Source organism: Ochotona princeps, chromosome 1 (assembly GCF_030435755.1).
Source record: "Ochotona princeps isolate mOchPri1 chromosome 1, mOchPri1.hap1, whole genome shotgun sequence".
Classification (NCBI taxonomy): Eukaryota; Metazoa; Chordata; class Mammalia; order Lagomorpha; family Ochotonidae; genus Ochotona; species Ochotona princeps.
In genome coordinates, this window is record NC_080832.1 from 48,246,444 (window position 1) to 48,266,482 (window position 20,039).

At 38.9% G+C, this 20,039-nt stretch overlaps 1 protein-coding gene across 1 annotated transcript in view; it reads left to right on the forward strand.

Annotated features, from left to right (window-relative positions):
* The window catches only part of HS3ST5 (heparan sulfate-glucosamine 3-sulfotransferase 5), a 183,452-nt gene that overhangs the window by 59,841 nt on the left and 103,572 nt on the right, over positions 1-20,039 (forward strand). The window contains exon 2 of the mRNA XM_004580309.3: positions 1,943-2,054. The gene's annotated coding sequence lies outside the window, so the exon portion shown is untranslated. The remainder of the gene's footprint in view (positions 1-1,942; positions 2,055-20,039) is intronic.

Below are 20,039 nucleotides of genomic sequence, written 5' to 3' on the forward strand. Positions count from 1 at the left end.
GTAATTCTCTAATATTTCAGACAAATCAAGAAAAAAGAATAACTAAAACCTTATTTCTTTTCCTTTCAAAAATAAAAATGTCAACAGGATTATGATATCCCAAGAAAGTCCCACAAGCAATTGAGGTGGTTTTGTGTCTAAAATGTGGACACAATGAATTTGGACACAGTTTTTCCTATAAATTTTCTAATACCCGGTGGATAATGTGGAGGATGCAAGGTGAACCACTGACAAGGACACAAGTAGAAGAATTGCATGTAATTTATAAAAGTAGGTTAATCAAAGAAGTGATACAATGGATTAAGTAACTGGCTAGTAGCCAAGTATTATAAATTTAAAGCCATTTTTCTTTTCTTGAAAGAGATGTGTGCATGTTTGCTTGGCACCACACTTGCACTTATGTACTTTGATGCCAAATGAAAGATGGGTTTCTGGATGATTTTCGACTAGAATAATCTTTTCTTTGTATTGTCATTCAATATATGTTGGTGCTAATGATACATGAATCACTCCAAAAAGTTCATGGGAAACACAATTTAAAAGTAAGTTTATTTTGATGAAAACCATACACACTAGAGGTGTTAAAAGTTCATGGGAAATACATATTATGGAAAAAACTGCATGGTTTTCAGTGGTTTTGCACCAAAATAAACATCATTGGACTGTATTTTTCCATAAGCTTTTCGAAGGCCCCTCATATTCAACTCCTACAATCTGTTTAGATGCCATGTACATTCCCAATAGCAAGCTAAAATAATAAATTATTTTAAAGGGAGTTTGGCATTACAGGCTGTTTTATGTTTACAATCTCTCTATTTTTCATTCCCTGAATACAGTGCTTTAGTATTAGACAATACTTCAGAGAATTCTCAGGTCTTCTAAGAATTCAACTTAGAAAGAGGCAACTGCTTACTGTATTCAAGAATTACCAGAGGTAGGAATGATTGATAAGAATGACTGACTTATGGCAGTAAAAAGGTCAGTCTGAAGATCTACAATATTTGGCACTTTGAAGGAGAATACCTTCAATCAGGCTCTACCAAAAACCTTGGCATTTAGATCCAAAATGAGATTCTGTCATAAGATTATTATGTGTGGGTAACTCCCAATTTAAAAGCCCATCTCAGATCAACGTTAATTAACATGATACAGATGCAAGTTCTGCTCTTTATCAACAAGCTATTGTTTATTAAGTAGATGATTAATTGTAAACATAACATGGTACTATATATTATACCAAATTATTACAAAGTCCCTGTACCAAAAACATAATTAAAACAAAAGTTATTATCATCCACATTTCTTCCTACAGGAAATCTTTAGCCACAGCTACTAAGGGGAAGCAAAAACCTTTTTTTTTTTTTTTTTTTTTTTAAAGATTTATTATTATTGGAAAGCTGGATATACAGAGAGGAGGAGAGACAGAGAGGAAGATCTTCCGTCCGATGATTCACTCCCCAAGTGAGCCGCAACGGGCCGGTACGCGCCAATCCGATGCTGGGACCAGGAACCTCTTCCAGGTCCCTTGATAATTCTTCTGGGCCCTTGATAATTCAACTTTAAAAAGGTTTTTGCGGGGCCCGGCGGCGTGGCCTAGCGGCTAAAGTCCTTGCCTTGAAAGCCCCGGGATCCCATATGGGCGCCGGTTCTAATCCCAGCAGCTCCACTTCCCATCCAGCTCCCTGCTTGTGGCCTGGGAAAGCAGTCGAGGACGGCCCAAAGCTTTGGGACCCTGCACCCGCGTGGGAGACCTGGAAGAGGTTCCTGGTCCCAGCATCAGATTGGCGCGTACCGGCCCGTTGCGGCTCACTTGGGGAGTGAATCATCGGATGGAAGATCTTCCTCTCTGTCTCTCCTCCTCTGTGTATATCTGGCTGTAATAAAATGAATAAATCTTTAAAAAAAAAAAAGTTGAATTATCAAATCACTTGTCTACCATCAGGTGCTCAGAAGAAAGAAGCAAACCAAAAGGGCAACTGTGGTGAGGAGAGGCCATGGAATATCCACCAACCAGAGAGTCACCGCTGGAGTATCTGGGAAGTGTCTAAACGAAGGTATGATGACTATAGCTCTAAGCATGATCTTGGCGTTCTCCCCATCTGTCAGTGTTGTACACCTGCTCCTACACCTGCCATCTCATCTACCCTTTCAAATCAGCTCTTAGCATGACCGGTCAGGTACATACAAACATGCACATTGTCAAGCCACTCAACCCACTTGCCATCCAGCAGGAGGTATTCCCTCCAAGCACTTAGGCATTTAAGGGGATTGAGGGAAGGAGTTAGGGAGGTATCATTGTGTTCTTAGAGTTTATCTGTGAAATACAGAAAGTCTGTTATGTTTATTAATAAAAATTAAAAAATTAAAAATTTTACACCGCTTCACACTTAGTCATACTGTTCCCATGAAAAAACCGTTGTTACTACAATGGATTCTTACTTTCCGAAGAGAAATCTTTTCTCTTTGCTGTCCCTGAAATTCAAAGTCACTTTCATAATTCTTCTTTATTGGATTTAGTTGTTCATCCTCCAAGACCAAAGTCAAGTTCCACCTAAATTACAAAATCTTGCTGCTCTCATCAGACACATTGTATCTTGTCTTCCAAAACTCTAGAATTGTGATTATTCTGTTGTGGTCTAGGTTTTTTGGCCAAATATTATTTTCTAGGTTCTTGCTTTTTACTTAAAAAAAAACATCTTAAGCACAGACACCAACACAGCATAAGCAAGTGGTAAAGTTTATTCAGACTGTGATGAACACAGATAAATGTGGGCCATGTTCACAGAGAGTCGGCCTGAAAGGGAAAGGATAAGAGAGAAAGATTGCTACCTCATTCCTCAGAGTCCATCCACAGGAAGCAAGAGATCAGTTGGGTACAAGGCAGGCAAGGAAAAGAGAGGTCCAGCCCCTCTCCTTCACAGGCTTTAATGGGAGCTTGAGAGGGGTGTGGTGATGCAGCAATGTAACACAGCCTACCCTCAAGTCAGGTGATGTCATTAACTCACAAATGGGCAGAAAAGATTACATAGACATTGGAGGTGTGGCTTCCAAACTCCTGACCCCAAACTAACTACCTAAGACCAAACCAGTTCTTCTCTGGTATTTGACAAACTTTGTTATGTTGTACTTTCTCTGTTTATCCATGTATTCTATGCCTTTAGTTTGACAGCTGCTTGTTTCTAGTATGTAGTGTACTGCTGTACAGTGGAGTCCAATGAGAGAAGAAAGAAGGAATTGCTGCTGTAATGTTTTGAGGTAGCACAGGTCGGAAGAGCATGGACTCAGATCCAGTCTACCTGGGTTTGACTCATGCTTAGCTGATTGCTAGCTGGATGACCTAGAAAAGGTTTTTGGTTAAAATTTTCTGTGTTTTAATATCCTTGTTTCTAAACTGAATATAGAGATAGTTATACCATTCTATTGGATTGTTGTGAAGACTAAGTTGATAAGTTAATAAATATAAACGGATTTAGAATGGTGTCTAATACATGTTAAACACTTAAAAATTATTACACGTTGATTACTTATGTATACAGGAATATTCCATTTCAACTATTTTTCTCAATAATGCTGTAAAGTAGATGGCATCATCCTCATTCTCAAAACAGGAACATACTATGTCCAAGAAGTCAAGCTTAAAAATTCAGAGGAGGCGGAATAAAATGAAAGACCTAATCTTGAACCTTGGCTTGCTTCATCCTGTGTTTCAAACTCACACCTGTGCCAGTGCTAGCTGTTACTGGAGAACGTGAAAGTTAATTTCCTCCATTCCGATATTTTAAAGATAAACCATGCTGAATTTGATTGTTTTAACCTGCTAAAATATTTTCACATGAAATGTGTTTGGTTGACTATAAATTCTCATTTTTATACATAATCCAAAGAGGATGCAATCAGTAGATCAATACCCACTTTTTGCAGGGGTCACCAGGATTGAATGCTGTTACAAAGGTGAAAATTTCACTGAAGGAGTAGGGAAGAAGGTATCAAATAGCCATTTTTGTCCTAGGATATTTGTCATCTTGATAACTCAAGTAGTGGAAACAAAACATGTTGGTAACCGCAAATACCTTGGTTCACGGTGTGTATGGCCCTTCTACCCTCCTTCTCTCCTTCTGTATAATGGTACAGGGTGGAATCAGTACCATTGTCTACAAACTATAACACTTTGAGACTTGATGGAATATGAATTTGAGACTGAACTATGAATTTTATATGAAATAATTTTTAAAATTATTTAAAATTCTGTTTGATATTATTTGGGGTAATTTACAAAAATCTACTCATCCCATTAGAATTACCTTATTGTCTGAAAATGATGCATTTTTTTCTTGTTACATGTAAAGTTTCTTGGCTTCTGCTGCTTCGTAGGTACATCTGCACCCACTTGGTGCTGTGCTACGGTGTAGTGGAAGACTGATGGATTCTTTTTTCTTTTTTAATTTATTTTATTTTATTGTATAGTTGTTGACAATCTTTACATAGTTAATTATGGTTAACAAAAACAGGTTCAGGGGGTATAGGGAAGTGGGTAATACTATTATGTCCATATTGTTTCCATCGTGTATCTGAGGTAAAGGGGGATATTGAGGGAGAAGCCCCACCCGGTTTCCCGCCCACCCCAAGTCCCGGATGTGGGGCATGCTCTGAGATATTTGCTCAAGTGGTTTTAATAGTTCTCCAGTTATGAATCACTGCCAGTTTCGCTCAATGAGGTTGTCCACTGATTGATAAAGTCTCCGTTTGCCCCATATTTCGCTGCCAACATATAGCTGAGGTGAATTATTGACCTGTTCTGTCTTCTGTCTTTTCTTGGTTAGAGTTCTGAGTCCAGCAGTTCGATTGGGGAGATCTCCAAGGAAACTTTGAGGTATTCCCAGACTAGATTCTTGTATGTTCTAGCAAGCACACGGCCCGGCAGTCCATCACCCCGATCAGCTGGTGGTTTCAATTGCTGGGTTGGTTCTGTTTTCACTCCTGACTTCCACTGGAACCAATGGGTGTTGCAGTCCAGCCTGCTTCTGCCCAGCACATACTCGGCCCTTCAACCAGTGGGAGCTGCAGCCTAGTCAGAGCAACCCACAATAACCCCCACCAGGCCCGCCCCCTACCCTGGCTTGCCAGTATGTGTAGCAATAGACCAGTCTGTCCCCCATCCCATTTGGCTCTTGTACTTGTCAATGGGTATTAAAGCTTAGTTCTATCTAACCAACTCAACCATCCAGCCCTCATGGATGTTGTTGAGTGCCTCTCTGTCTAGCCATCCCAGCCCCCATCCTAGTTTTCATGCCCTCCCGGGGGAGCAGTGACCCAGGAGGGAGGAACCGCTATTTCCCTCCCAGGTCTCTCTCAGTCCCGGTTTATGCACTCTTTAGGTGGTTCTGTGATTTGACTTGACAGAATTAGTCCCCAGTGTCAGCTTCTGCCATCTGATGCTGTGGCTAAGCCCTAACATCCCTCACCCACTCTAATTTATGCTTGCACCAGTAGGAACAATCAGCCCAGCCTGGCTTTTCCCTGATCTAGTCCACATGCAGCGCACAGGTGTTGTAGCCCTGCTTAGTCTGGTGTGTCCCCATCCCAGCTCACGCTCTCCAGTGGGAGTAGCTGTCCAGCGAGGGAACCACCCCTTATTCCCCTGCCAGCTCTGCCCCTCCCTCCCTGGATCTCATGTGTGCTGGTTGGGTGCTGCAGTAAAATCCAGTACAGGCAACCACGCCCTGGCATTCCATAATGTGTACTGGTTTTGTCACAACCAAATCCGGCTCAACCCACACTCTGTTCTGGTGATCGGATTTGCCAGTGGATGACATGAACTGATTCAGCCTGGTCTGCTCTTGACCCATGCTGAATGTGTGCTAGTGGGAAACTTTCCATGGCCTATTCTGGGCTGTTTCCTATCATGCTTCTTGCGCTTACCTGCAGGGACTGTGTCCTGCCAGAGGAGTTGCCCAGGCTGCTCCATCAGAACCCCTCCCAATGCCAGATTTTGCACATACCAGGGGGTCCTTGAGCCAACCCTACTCAGTTCACCTCCTGGCCTAGCAAGAACAGTGGCTTTTCCTGGCTGGCTTTCACCCCATTCTTGTTCTTGTTGGATGTTTCAGCCCAGCCATGGCTCATCCACACCCACATACAGCTCACACATGGCTCAGTAGGGGGTTGAGACCCAGCCTAGTCAGTCCCACATCTACCCTGGTTCTCCATGACACCAGATGGTGTTGGGGTCTGGCCTGGCCTGGTGCATCCAATCCCAGCCCACACTAGTGCCTCGGGTGACTACAACTGTTTCCTAGATAGAACGCAGCTCCAATTGTAGCACATGCGCCCCTTGGTGGGAACCTCAACCCAGTTAGGGTGTCCCCTTAGCTCTCCAACCGGGCCTGTTCCTAGCCATAAATCACGTACCTGCCCGTGGTTGCTCTGAGGACCAGTAGGTGCAAGAGCCTAGCTCGGTATGACCTGTGCTCCATGCTGGTTTCTAGTTTTGCTTGTAGGCTAAGGTTTGCTCAGTCCTGCCCAGTACATTCCATTCCATTACCAATTTACACATCTTGGAGCTACTATGCCCTGCTTGTCCGACCCCCAGATCTGGACCACGTGTTCACCAGCGAGAGCTATGACTCACCAGGGGAGTTTCCCAAGTTCCTCCACTTGATCCACTCCCAGACCCAGTTCTCATACATGCCAATGTATGAGGCCAGTGCCCGGTATACTCTGGCCTCCCATTTGGCCTTGTATGAGCTGGTGAATGTTGCAGCCCGGCCCACCCCACACCCTATTCAGGATGCACATTTGAGTGCTGCTGCCTTGCCCAGTCCAGTCTGTGGCGGGTCCCTTTACCTGTGATTGATGGCAGGCTCCTTGGTCACACCTAGCTTAGTCCATAACCACCCAAACTTTTAGGTTTACCAGTAGGGCTAAACTTTCTACAGGGTGTGGCCCACACATCCTGCACAGAATCCACCCCAGGATAAGGTTCTAGAGTGCTAGTTGATATTATGGCCCTGCCTAATGTGACCAGTCTCCTGAACCATCATCATGTTGGGCAAAACAATATCCTGCTAGACAAGCCTGCGCTTATCTTTTGCATGATATGTGTTCACAGCTGAGCATTGTTAAGTGATTAGAAGTTCTTCAAAGGAAGAGTTACTGGCATTGGGAATCTTTCGGATTGACTCAGATCCCAGAAACAGTGGGGTCAGCCTGGAGCTACCAAAGCAGCAATTCGGACAACCAATACCCCAGAGCTCCCCGGCTGGGCAGCTTGCAGGCAGAAGCTGGCACCAAATGGCACACTGGCTGCCTGGGGACTGCTCACCAGGTGCACATGGTGGCTGGGATCGGGATCCGAGCAAGACGCTCCCTCCTGCAGCCCCCAGTAGCCTCCTGGCTGCTGAAGTTTAAACCCGCAGGCCCAGGGTTGCACCCCACCCCAATCCCGTCCACCACCCAATGAGGGCGATGGGTGGGCCCCGGACCCACCCAGTCCCGGAGACCCCCCCCTCGGTGTACTCACCCGAAAGGAAGTGAAGACTGATGGATTCTTGGTGAAATTAGATTTTACCACCCTACTCATACCCTCAGTAGACTTCAGGGACATACTATGAGGTGAAGCACCACCAAGAGCGAAGAAACAACACTTAACATGGTTCTGAGTTTTTTGTTTTACACATATCATTCCATTGGATCCTCAACATAACCTTAGTAAGGAGGTATTGTTACACCTGTTTAAGAACAAGAAAGCTAAGAGTCAGTTAACAGGTTAAATTAGCACTGAAACCTAAATATCACACAGCTGACAAAAATGTGTAACAAATCTAACTTAACTCCAAGTAAAAGGGGTGGTAATGAGGACAATGCAGTGAGCCCAGCACTCAGATTCACCAGGCAAATGCTCTGGCACTAATGCAGGTGACCTCTGCTCTATCACCAAATGCCCTCGTACCTGTTTCCTCATCTCACATTACTATCAGACATTACTAGGCGAGTCAAAGTATTTTATTTGAAAATTGCTTTGAAAAGATCACAGGTATTAAAACATAAATTATGATTTTGAATCTGGTAAACACACACATACTGAAACAGAGACGTGCCCAAATGGTTTTAAGTGGGTTTAAATTTCTGGTAAGTGATTGGAAGAAGATGCAAACAAGAGAAAACAAGAACCAAGTAGCAGAAGTACTGCACCTGTGTAGGGATTCTGCAAGCAGCTGTAAAAAAACATTGCCCTGCTTGGTCTAGTTTGCTTTTCAGTTCTCAAGTACTGAGCAGCTGTGACCCATGAAATAGGTTGAAAATGACATAATGGCCAGAATCATTACATCTAGGACTGGAGGCAGGACAAAATATCGGAAATCAGAATCTTACAAATGAGCCAGATGCTTTGTATAAAGGTATTCTTTTGAAACATTAGAGTGATGCAATACTTTTGTACTTAAATACATGGGTCTGAAAGGTCATGTGTCACTCCCAGAGTCCCTGAAACAGTGTAGGAGCCTCCGGCAGCCTGTGCTTCATGAAACAATCTTCGCGAAGCAATCTCAACTGTTTTTCAAAGGAATTAATGGCACTTCAACTTGTAGCTGATGTCTGGATTTGACCTTATAAATGTTGAAGGGAAGTAAATGTGTTTGATGAGTTATTAAGCACATGCTTCGGTTATGATAATAAAAAACAGCTCTGTCTTATAAAGCTGTGAAGGACTTTATTTCTTAACAATTTGATTGCACTCGCACTGAGTTATAATAAGCCATTAATCTCAGCATATGACATAGTACATTTATGTAGATATAGGAAAGCTATCCACATTTCCTTCTATCCTTTTGTTTATGTGATAGTTTTCAAATGCTACCTAATAGGGAAAGGGCAAGAGCACCCATCTGCTGATTCACTCCCCAATTGCCTAGGAAAGCCAGGAATGAGGAACTCAGTTCTAAATTCACACATGGGTCACAGGAATGAAATTACTTGAACTATTACATTCTGCCTTCAGCAGGTACATTACCACAAAGCTAGAATTAGGAACTAGAACTGCCAGTTAAACTCAGACTGCCTAACTTGCATTCTTAACCACTTGGCCAAATGCAAAGATCCAAGTTTGCATTTTAATCTAAATAAAAATAGTTAGCCTACTACAGAATTTCAACAAAATTCTGGAAATCAGAGAGAAATTAAGAAACTGTTTTTATGAGTCTGTCAAGGCCTCCCTAGAGGAGGCCTCTGCTCCCAAGATCTGCTGTTAAGATGAATTTATGATCAAGGGATCCATCTAACCAATTTAGCCATCGAGTACTTCCAGGGATTCAGCTCTAGGACTATTACATGTATGTATTTTTTACTAACTTCTTTAATATTTTTAGTTTATCATTATTGTTCATTGGTAAGCATTTGGATGGCAGAATGGGTTGCAAGGATAAGAAGAACAGTAATTTAATAAATAGACGTTATCAAAATTATTTTAGGGGACATATTCGTACTCAATTACAAAATGTACATTTTAACTATAGGTCATACTACAACTATTATTTATTATTTATAAGAATAGTTTTTGTAAGCCTGATTTATTATTACTTCTATAAGGCAGTGAAAGATGCTAGAGAGCATTTGCACTCGTTTTGTTTAAAAGGTGTTCCTATGCATGTGCTCTGCAACACCTGGCAGAGCATGAAGACATGGCAGACGACGCTTGGGAATGGCAGTAGCATTGGCCATTCAGAGTAGGCTCTATACGCATACTTCCAAACACATCATTCTGTCTTCACAGCAGTCCTGAGGGCTCTTTTCATCTGCTTCTACAGCTGAGGAAATGAAGGCTTAGGCAGTTTAATGAATACATGAGTGAATTAGTATGTGGTGGAGCCACAGTTCAAACTCAGGATCTTAGACTTCTGTTCCCATGCTGTTTAACTATTAGGGAGACCAAAAGATTATGAGCTAAAAAGAAAAAAAAAAAACTCCCACAACAAAAAAGTAATAATAGGCTACAACTTATTAGCATGCCAGACACTAGACTAGATGCCCTAAGGAATTTATATCCATTATCCTAATAAATGGCTCAAAAGGGTTCATTCATGTCAGGTTTTCCAAATGAATTGGAAATTAATATTATTCCCATTTGCCTTACGAAAAATGTGTGATTCAAATGCATCCAGTAGACAAAGATGACACAACTTGTAAGGAGTAAAACCCAGTCATCAACTTAGGTCTTACTGAGTTTCAAAATCCTTGTTCCTTCTGTGACCAAATACTATAAGCTGAAATATGTATGATTTATAAAATAGTCATTCTGGAATACTGCATAGTTAAATCTCTTCATTTTTTAAGGAATGAGTATAGTTTTATTTAGAAATTGCTGAGCTTTGTGATAGAACTTTTAGAAAGTTTGTTGTACTTCAACAAATATATGCTATTCCTGTTTATTCTAATGTTGCCCATGATTATCTGAAAGTCAGGTTTTAACCTTAAACCTTCAGTGTGCTCAAATTGCATTTTATAGTCTAGAATTTCTGCATTTTAAGAACTTAGAAATGAAAGAGAATTTACTAGATGTAATAAAACTTCCTTACATGTGTACACTGCTGATACACCACAAGGTACAAACACAGCTGTATAGCTTTCTTCCTAATCTTTGAAGAAGCCTGGAGGAACACTTTGCATTCATTGATTAACAAATGCTTATTTTCTTAACTGAGTGCTAGAAACGTTGACAGATAATAAGAACCCAAAATACCTGTCTTCAGATAATGTTATGAATTTTAAATAAAGGAAAAAGAAAACAGATAAACATCAAGCAAAAACGTATGTGTGTGTGTGTGTGTGTGTGTGTGTGTGTGTATAATTGAGCAAGTGAAATAAAATGTCAGAAAAAAAAATCAGTGCTCCAACTTCATGGCTGAAGTGCTGTCTACAAACTGTGATGATTAAAATAGACCTCACAAAAGAAAGGTGGCGACTTTGGATTGGCAGAGGAGAGATGGCACTGGCTAGGCTGGTCCTTGTGGAGACTTCCAGGCAACAGGGCTTGCCCAGAGAATGGAGAAAACGAAACTGGGGAAGGAGAACACGCCAGGTAGGCGAGATTTGGCTCTAGTTACAGACCATATCCTTTGGCCTCCAGGAGATGGGAAGCCACTGGATATTTTTGAGCAGTGGAGTAATATAATTAAACCAATGCTTTAAATAAGATTAATTTGGCAGGACAAGGCAGGATGTATTGGTTGAAGGAGAACAGAACTAAATAACTGTTGCAGTAACTCAAGTGTAAGATGATGAGGTTCTGTACAGAAGTGACAAAGAAATGGAAGAAAGAAAATAAATGTGAGAAACATCACAAAGGGAGACATGAGAGTGAGTGATGAGGAGATATGTGAGAGGAAGGCACAAAATGCACTAGCTTGAATTCTGTTTGAGACTTTTTATAACTTGAAAAGTACATAAATTTCATGAGACACTGTACACAATATTAATAGTCTGAGATGCTCCTAGATTCAAGGAAAACCTTGCTTTGACTTAATATAGCATTTCTTTTGCCAAAATCTAGGGTAGAGATTAAAAGTATCATAATAAAAATGACAAAAAATGTTATATTTATGTAATGGTAACAATCATAATAATTGAAGCTACATTATTATCACACAATTAGATGAGTAAAGAAAATTTAACTAAACAATGTTGTTTAGTTTACCTGCAAAATTCCAATTTATTGTTTTAGCTTTTGTGTTTTCTACCAAATTGAGTTTTTAAAACCATGAATTAATGAAGTATACAGCAGATTACCTTTATAAATTTACTAATACAATTTTCTAATGTTATGATTTTCTGTTATGTTTTCTGCAAGGATTAATTCCAGTGTCTTCTGAATGCCTTTGCATTGCAGCTATTTTAATAGATGGATAATCAGAACCAATGAAAAGGTGAGTTAATTATCAAGGAACATCAGAGTTCAAGAATCGCACTCCTGTGGCCTGGTACACTACCCAAGTAAAAGCATATTAGAGCCCACGCAATATCATTTTTGCATGTTTATGCTTAGTAAAAATAGTGTCAGGAAAATGAAACCCTTTTTCTTAAAGACCAGATACGCGCATAGATACACACATACACTCACACACTACATTACTATATAATATGTACATCGCAGTTACTTCTTTAGTATTATTTAGATGCTGTCTGTTTTTTAATGTTTAGGTAAAACATACTGTGGCTTCTAATATTAATTTATTCCCCACTTAACATTGTTAAAAATATTTATGATCTACTTCAGAGCAAAACACATTATTATCCATTTTCCCTAGCTTTGATATAAAAGCATTCTTCAGCTGTTTCCTAGGGAGGAGTGTTGTCAAAGTTTGATGGTAATTTATGTTGTCAGTCCATTAAGTTGATTTTATGGCAGCCAACACAACTATTGTCCATTTATGAGAAACCCGAGGTCCACTCTAGGTCTCTATGAGAGCTGTTTGATACCTGCCCTATCATATGGTTGACCTTGAGGGGAGTGGAGTTTGGTAATTTATGGCAAACACCATCTAGGAAGACCCATTTGCAAGATTCACTGTCATTTAGTGCTAAATGATCATTGCTGAGTCCAGAGACAATCTGAGCTCCTGACAGAGCAATCCCATAAAAAATATTGCCTACCCACCCAGGTGTCCTTTCCAATTATCTGGAGTAGAAATTAATACTTTTAAAAGCTGCTAGTTTTTGAAAGGTTATTACAATTTATTCTAGCAGTTCCTTTTGCACATTATGATGAATTAGTTTATTACGCCATTATTTTCCATGTCAGCTTTTTAGAAGATTGAACCATAATGTTGAAACATTAGTCTGAATGGCAAACATACTATTTTACAGCTGAGTAATATATTTCTTTGAGAAAAATGTGCTCAGTTTTTAATAACAGGTAATTTTATGTTTATGCTCCCTAATGCTGTTGTCAGGTATTATTTATTTCTGTTGCTAAGAACCAGAAAAGTTTCTTTTAAAATGTTAATGGTGGTTTAGACAGATTTTAGAGTCATAGTAAGAATATATTACTTAAAAGTAGAAAATATAAATTGTAAGTGTTTTTCTCTGAAAGCTAATATTTTTACAGATTTTTTGACACCAGTTTAATATATAGTTAGTTCCAGGGAGAATACTATCTGTCTCACGATTCTCTGTACATATAGTGGGAGCAGGAGCATTTTAAAATCAATGTTTCTAAGTCTTAAGGAGTTCGAAATTGTCTTTAATGAAACTTCTTTATCTTAGATGATTTGTTTCTTCATAAACTGCTTGGAGATGTTCAATAATTTGCTGGTAATTTATAAAATAATATTAACTGGCACACTGAGATGTTTGTTAGAGTCACTATTACCCATTATTATGTCTACTATGATAGTATAAGGGCTTTGCTACTTAACTAAGTATTAAACAATAATTATTGTATGCTTCTGTGACAGCGAATGATTAGAATGGTTCTATAGAGCACCCGATAACCCATATTCATTCCTAAGATAAAAATGTCTTGAGTGCCTATTATTATATTAAAGAATTATATGGAGCTGGCCCATATCCACAGTGACATTTTACATATTCAACCATGTAAAGATCTGTTTATTTACTTGAAAGGCAAAGCTACACAGAGAAAGGGAGATAGAGAGATTCCATCCACTGGTTGACTGCCCAATGGCCACAATAACTGGGGCTGAACCAGGACAAAGCCATGAGCCAGGAACTTCTTTCAGGTCTACCTCATGGGTGACCAGGTTCAAACACTTGAGCTGTATTTTTCTGCTTTTCCTAGGCGATTAGCAGGGAACTGAATCAGAAATGGAATAGCCGGGAATCCAGCCAGTTTCCATACTGGATGCTAATGTTACAGGTAGTGGCTTAACCTATTAGGCTCTGACACCATGCCCTTCTAATTCGAATGAGTAATACCAGTCTACAAAATTCTGAACTTTATGTAGATTGAGCTTGTAGGCAAACTCAGTGACAGTATTTTCATTGCCCCATCCAGTAAGAGCCTGCCAAAGGAAATACTGTTTTTCTGTTTTCCTATCAAACACATTTGTTTCTTGAGCAAACATTTTCAATGTTGAAGTATTTGTTTTTGTTGATATGACTGGAAGGCATATTATTGTTACCAGAATTAATTTCCAAAAGTATTTCATAAATATTTCCCATTACACCAGAAAATTTCTTTATGTGGTTAAGCTGATAACATGAATTCTAGAGTTTCTTTCTTTTAATTTTTATTTTGAGAAAGGGAGATTTTTGTGGAAATATACCATATATACAGAAAAATGCACCCATCATCATTGTATAGCTTAGCGGATCTTCTGGATGAACATATGCATCTAACCAGAACCTCAAGCAAAAATAAGAGAAATGACCAGCATTCTAGCAAACATGTCTGTGTTTCATCCCAGTCCTCACCTCACCAACACCAGTAACCACACCCTTGGTTTACAACTTCATCCACCAGCTAGACTACTTTTTGAACCTTAAACAAATTAAACCATGACTTCCCTGGTTCAAAGTAATGTTTTTGAGATTAACCCACAGAGTTATAAATTGTGCCTTATTTGTTCTCATTGCCGAGTGGTATATTCTATTATTTAAGTACATCACATTTTTTAAAAGTAATGTCTACAGTTTGTGATCCCTGTGCTGGTTCCAGTCTGGGGATTGCAACATACTACTATGAGCATCATCATGAGTGTCTTTTGGTGAAATCTTTTCTGTGGGCTTATATTTGGTGAGACATGATTGGGTCATATGTTACAGGCTCAACTTTTGTACATATGGCAACCAGTTCAGGAATCCGACTCCTCTATTATGGTTGCAAGTTATTGTCTTTTAGACTTTATGCTTAAAATAACTGGTAAGAATTACATAAACAATTTCTACACTTTCCTCAGGCATAGAAATCTGTAATGAAGACTTGTTTACAGCAGTGAGCACTGGCAAAGACTTTAACAAAAGCAGATAATGAGAATCTGCTGGTTGGTTTTCTATTATATTTCCGTATTTGCATTTGCTTCTGGATTTGACTATTAATGAACCTGAGCATTCACATTTTATGCTAAATAATAAAATTGCAGCATCTAATACAAGAGATCTGGATAGTTATCTTGTTTACCCAGTCACATGCTTCCAAGTTACACAGAACATTTTTTTTGCAAGTAGCTAACCAACTGCTTTAAAATGGCCCTCTCTTCAATCTTCTTGGTCGTTTTCATTGATCAAAGGTTGTGTACACAAATCCCTGCACATTTATTTTTAAACAACATTCATTTTATTGGATGGCTTTGATAGAATATGAGGTTTGCATCAATTCCCAGGACTGCTAACCGAATCGGACCAATTTTTTTTCACGTTCTTAACCTCATTTTCTTCATTTTTTACATGAAAAAAATAGCATTCCCTGCCTCATGTCCAGGTCATGTCCAAAACAAAGCAGCACAACACAGAAGACACACTTCACACGTTAACAGGAATATATAAACTCTGCAAGTGATAAATACTCATTAAACATTAAATGGTATTTTTGCTATTTTTCAATTTAAGATAGGCTGTCTTCTAGCTACTGTCAATAGATTGTAAAGATTTCACTGATCATAATTTGTGAATAGATAGACATGCATTAACACTAAGCAGAGTTTGACCAATTTTATTTATTTATTTATTTATTTTTATGCATATTTACTAAATACCTTGGACTAACCAAGACAGAGCTATTCTACCATAAATAGTTCAGACTCTGTCTCTAGGCACACAACAGTGTTAGGACTTACCAACCCACAGGAAGTTGTAATGAAGGGAGACCAAACACGAGAGGAAGATCTAGACACTATGGGTTTGTGTGGGAGAGACACTTGACCCCTGGAAAGCTTTCTGTGGGAATGACAGCTCAACTGTCAACTAATGGGCGTATGAGAGCACACCAGACAAGGGAAGGATAAGAATGCACCAAGTAAAAGAAACAGCGTTAAAAGACAGGAAATTTTTCAGAAAGCCTAAAACTAGGACCAGGTTTAAGGGGGAAAATATATATATCTGTAATATCTCAAAAAGAAAGCAGCGTAGTTGGAAAGGCAAGCAAGGGACCAGTCCATTAAGGCCTTATAGACTGAACTTCAGACTTTTTCCTCAGCAAAATTTCAAGTCATTAAATGGTGCCTGTTTGGGATTTTTGTTTTTGTTGAGGGTTTTTTGTTTGCTTGCTTTTATCTATGCTATAGGTGACAAATAAAATCTAAACATACTTATGGCATACAACATGATAGAAAATTACTGTGAAATGATTAAATAAAGCCAATTAAAATATCTGTCTCCTCAGGTACTTCTTGTGAGAGTACTTAGGGTCCACTACCTTAAGCAGTCTAAGTACTTACCAAACTCTAAGTGCTCATACAGCACATTATTAACTGTACTCACTTTGCTTAAAGATTCTTCTGCCTCACTAAAACTCGGTGCCTGTTGACCAACATCTCCAAAAGCCTTTTCCTCCACTCCCAATTCCTGGAAACCATCATTGTACTTTCTAAGAAGTCACTGAATAATTTTAAATTGGAATATCTTAATCATGTTTGTATGCTAGGAAGATATTGTTCAAGCAGAGTAAAGGATGAATTAAATGGGAACAGGACAGAGGATAGGAAGGGCAGTTAGTTTGTTGTCCAGGGCAAAAAAATGGGTGGAAGCTTAATGGTGATCTGAATTCTGGTCTCAGAAATGGAAATAGGATATATGATAGGAATGAGAGGGTCTTCAAAAAGTTCATGTAAAATACATATTGCGAAATAATAGATTTCAAAATTCTTTGCGTCAAGATAATTTTTTAAATTTCTTCCACAAATTGTTTGCAGCACCTGGATATCACATATGGAGATTCTAGATGATGTTCACCATGCTGGTTTAGACAGCGGGATGCAAAGTCATGAGAATCACTGAAGAAAAGAGTGCAGAGGAAGAAAAGTCAGGTGCGAAAGACTGTACATTCCATTTAGCAGGTGACAATTTAAATGCCTGTTATCTGTTGAATGACTAGCTCTGAATTCAGGAGAAAAATCTCAGATGACAATGGAAATAGCAGAATAATTGCAGCAGTTATGGAGATGGATAGTTAAGCACAACTAGAATTAGAAGAGAGGGGTCTACAGCACACCACAGAAAGGTATATGTTTAAGATACAGACACAAGAGGAGGACCTCAAAGGACAAGGAAGAAACAGCCACAGAAGTAATTGGAAAATGTGAGTGCTGTGCTTATCATGATGTCCAAAGAAGTAAGATATTTCTCAAAGAAATGCATGAATGGTCAGTAAGTAAATGATGCCAAGATATGAAGTAAGCTGGATATTGATAACTCTAACTGCCAGCTTAGCCAAGGAGAGCTGTGGAAAAATTCTAAGAACATGTTGACTTTGAACAAACCAAAAGCATGAATAATAAATGGAAACGTAAGGTTGATGAAATTTCAGCTAACTGTGATGAAATAGCACATTTCACAAGCGTATTATTAAGCAGTTACATAGTTTCTTATCTCTTAAATACGTATTTTTAAAAAGCATCATTGCAAAATATACATCACTTTGAGCATAATAGATTTTCCATCACTGCTGTGACATTTAGCTTTGAATAATAAAATTGTTCCTAAAAATAACATGAATTATGTGCCCTAATCCAGTTGTTAGAATTGAAACTCGACTAAAAATTCCGAGTAAACTGAAATGAGATAGGGGAAAGAAATTCACTTTGAACAAAGAAAATCCATTTGTGGATTTTGGGGGCCAGTATAGGGAAAGATGAGATATAGAAGTAAAACATAAAAGAAGCCCAAACAGAAGGCAAGTTCCTGTTCCAGAGTCAAACTCAGAGGGGATGATCTCCTTTAAGGAAAAGTTGTTGATTCTTTATTATGAGTGAAGGGGGACACATTATAAATAACATGCAGGAAAAGCACAATTCTTTTCCCACAGTTGGAAAAATAATTTTGCCCAACACTTTTTTCCTGCTGGCTGTTATTCATGGTATCATCCACCCAGACTTGCTGATTCATTTCTACAAGTACTTCTCATTTATCCAGAATAAAGACAGTAAATTAGTTTTTGGGCTTGTAGGAAAAGTGTGTGAAAGCAGTGTGTCCACTAAATACAGGGTATGTTTATCATAACATTCCACACCAAGCACAAGTCCAGTTTAATGCATGACATTTGTGTTTAAGAATTATGAAAAATATGATATTTGGGGAACTTTCATTTTAAAAACATATAGAACTGCTTAGATATGTGATGTAAAAAGCCCTTCATGGCCTCTTCATCTTCAGCGATGGTATCAATATTCAAGGGTCAAGCTAAACAGAAGGAGCTGGTTGTTTTGTGGAGCAGGCCAGCATAGTCTACATCAAAGCTCTGCACCACCCCTCTCCTTTTTCCCACCTTCACGTGAGTGTTCCTTTTCCTGGGATTGAGAACATGCACACCCATTTATCCTCTGTCAAAACCATGATGTCAACACTGATAGAAAAAGAAAGAGTTAGAGAAGTTAACTTCCTAAGCAAATATCTACTAAGTAACAAGACCTGGCTCTTAATACAGATTTATCTGTGATGGCCTAGTGTTACTATGGAGTAGTAGACATGTATTTTTCCCTTTTTTCTAAGTTTTGAATATAATCCACTAATTGGAAAAACAGAACACATATTTTTGTCTTCTAATTCTGTATGGGCTCTAGTTTACTACCTATTGTTTGTCCTTTCTCCTTAATTTTTTATTTATACCCTATTATTTATGTCTCTGCAGACCACTTAAAATCATGGCAGAGGATGAAAAGGGAACACTTTATTAAATCACAAGATATAGTAGCCATTATCAAAATTTAATGCATAATAAAATGTGGTATATAATAAATACACTTAAACACATTAGTGTTAATCATTTGAGATACTGTTCTACAAAATAATTAGCATAAGGTGGTTCCACAAATACTTCTCAAGCGCCTACTACTCATTAAGATTTCTCTGTATGTTGGATTAAAAACAGGTCACAAAACAGAAGTATGCCACAAGAAACTGATACTCCATGCTAGATGGGTGAGGGTAGAGAATGAAGAGTCAGACAGTTAGCAGATATGGTAGAGAACAAGGGCAATGGGGAAAGATAAGGCAAACTCAAATGGAAAGTGCCACAGGCATGGGAGGACACGGGCTGTGGTCCTGTGCATGGCAGAAATTATAGAAATGGATAGAAATTATAGAGAGAATACTCTGCCTGTATCTAGATAGAATGTATCTGAGAATGAATGCATGGCCAGCGAATATATGAGACAAGAACCAGCTTCATGTTTGTTTGTCTTCACTCCATCCTTTACCAACCAAGGAGATTAAATGGAGTGGGGTAGGCAAAAAGAGAGTGTTAAAAAATTTAATGAACATGTTAGTGTGGTGAGAATTTGCAGGGCCTTTTAAGTCCTCTCAAGGATTTAATCAATATAGAAATCAAATCACATTGACAATGTTGTTTTATTATATACAATCTATGACTTATCAATGTGCTCCTCTTTCAAATTCCCTGTTATAAATAGTGTCAATTGGGTGATTTGGCTTAAAAGCAGAATGAGCTGGATTAAACCTTTTCCTTGCCCACCATCTCAAGGCAATGAGCAACAACTGATTACAGATTTCTCTAGACGCACAACAGAATACAAAAGGTCAGACCTGCCCAAGAGTTGAACCATTCCAGACTTTAATCTTCTATCTCTACTCTTTCAGGACACCCACCATTTATCAATAGACATTAGTTCAAGAGCCAAATTCCAGTGTCTGTGATTTCCTTTGTTTCTGCTCCTAGCCCTGATCCAAGAACTAAAACTTACTGATCCTCTTGACATGCTGTTGAAACCTGTGTGCACTCAGTCCACTTGAGTCCTCTAGGTAAATTATTTTTTGTTTAGTGTTCCCCATTGAAAGTGAATAAACAGCTAAACAAAGAGCTAAACAAAAAATAATTATCTTGATCTTTCTGCATTTTAGCTTCTTCATCTGAAAAA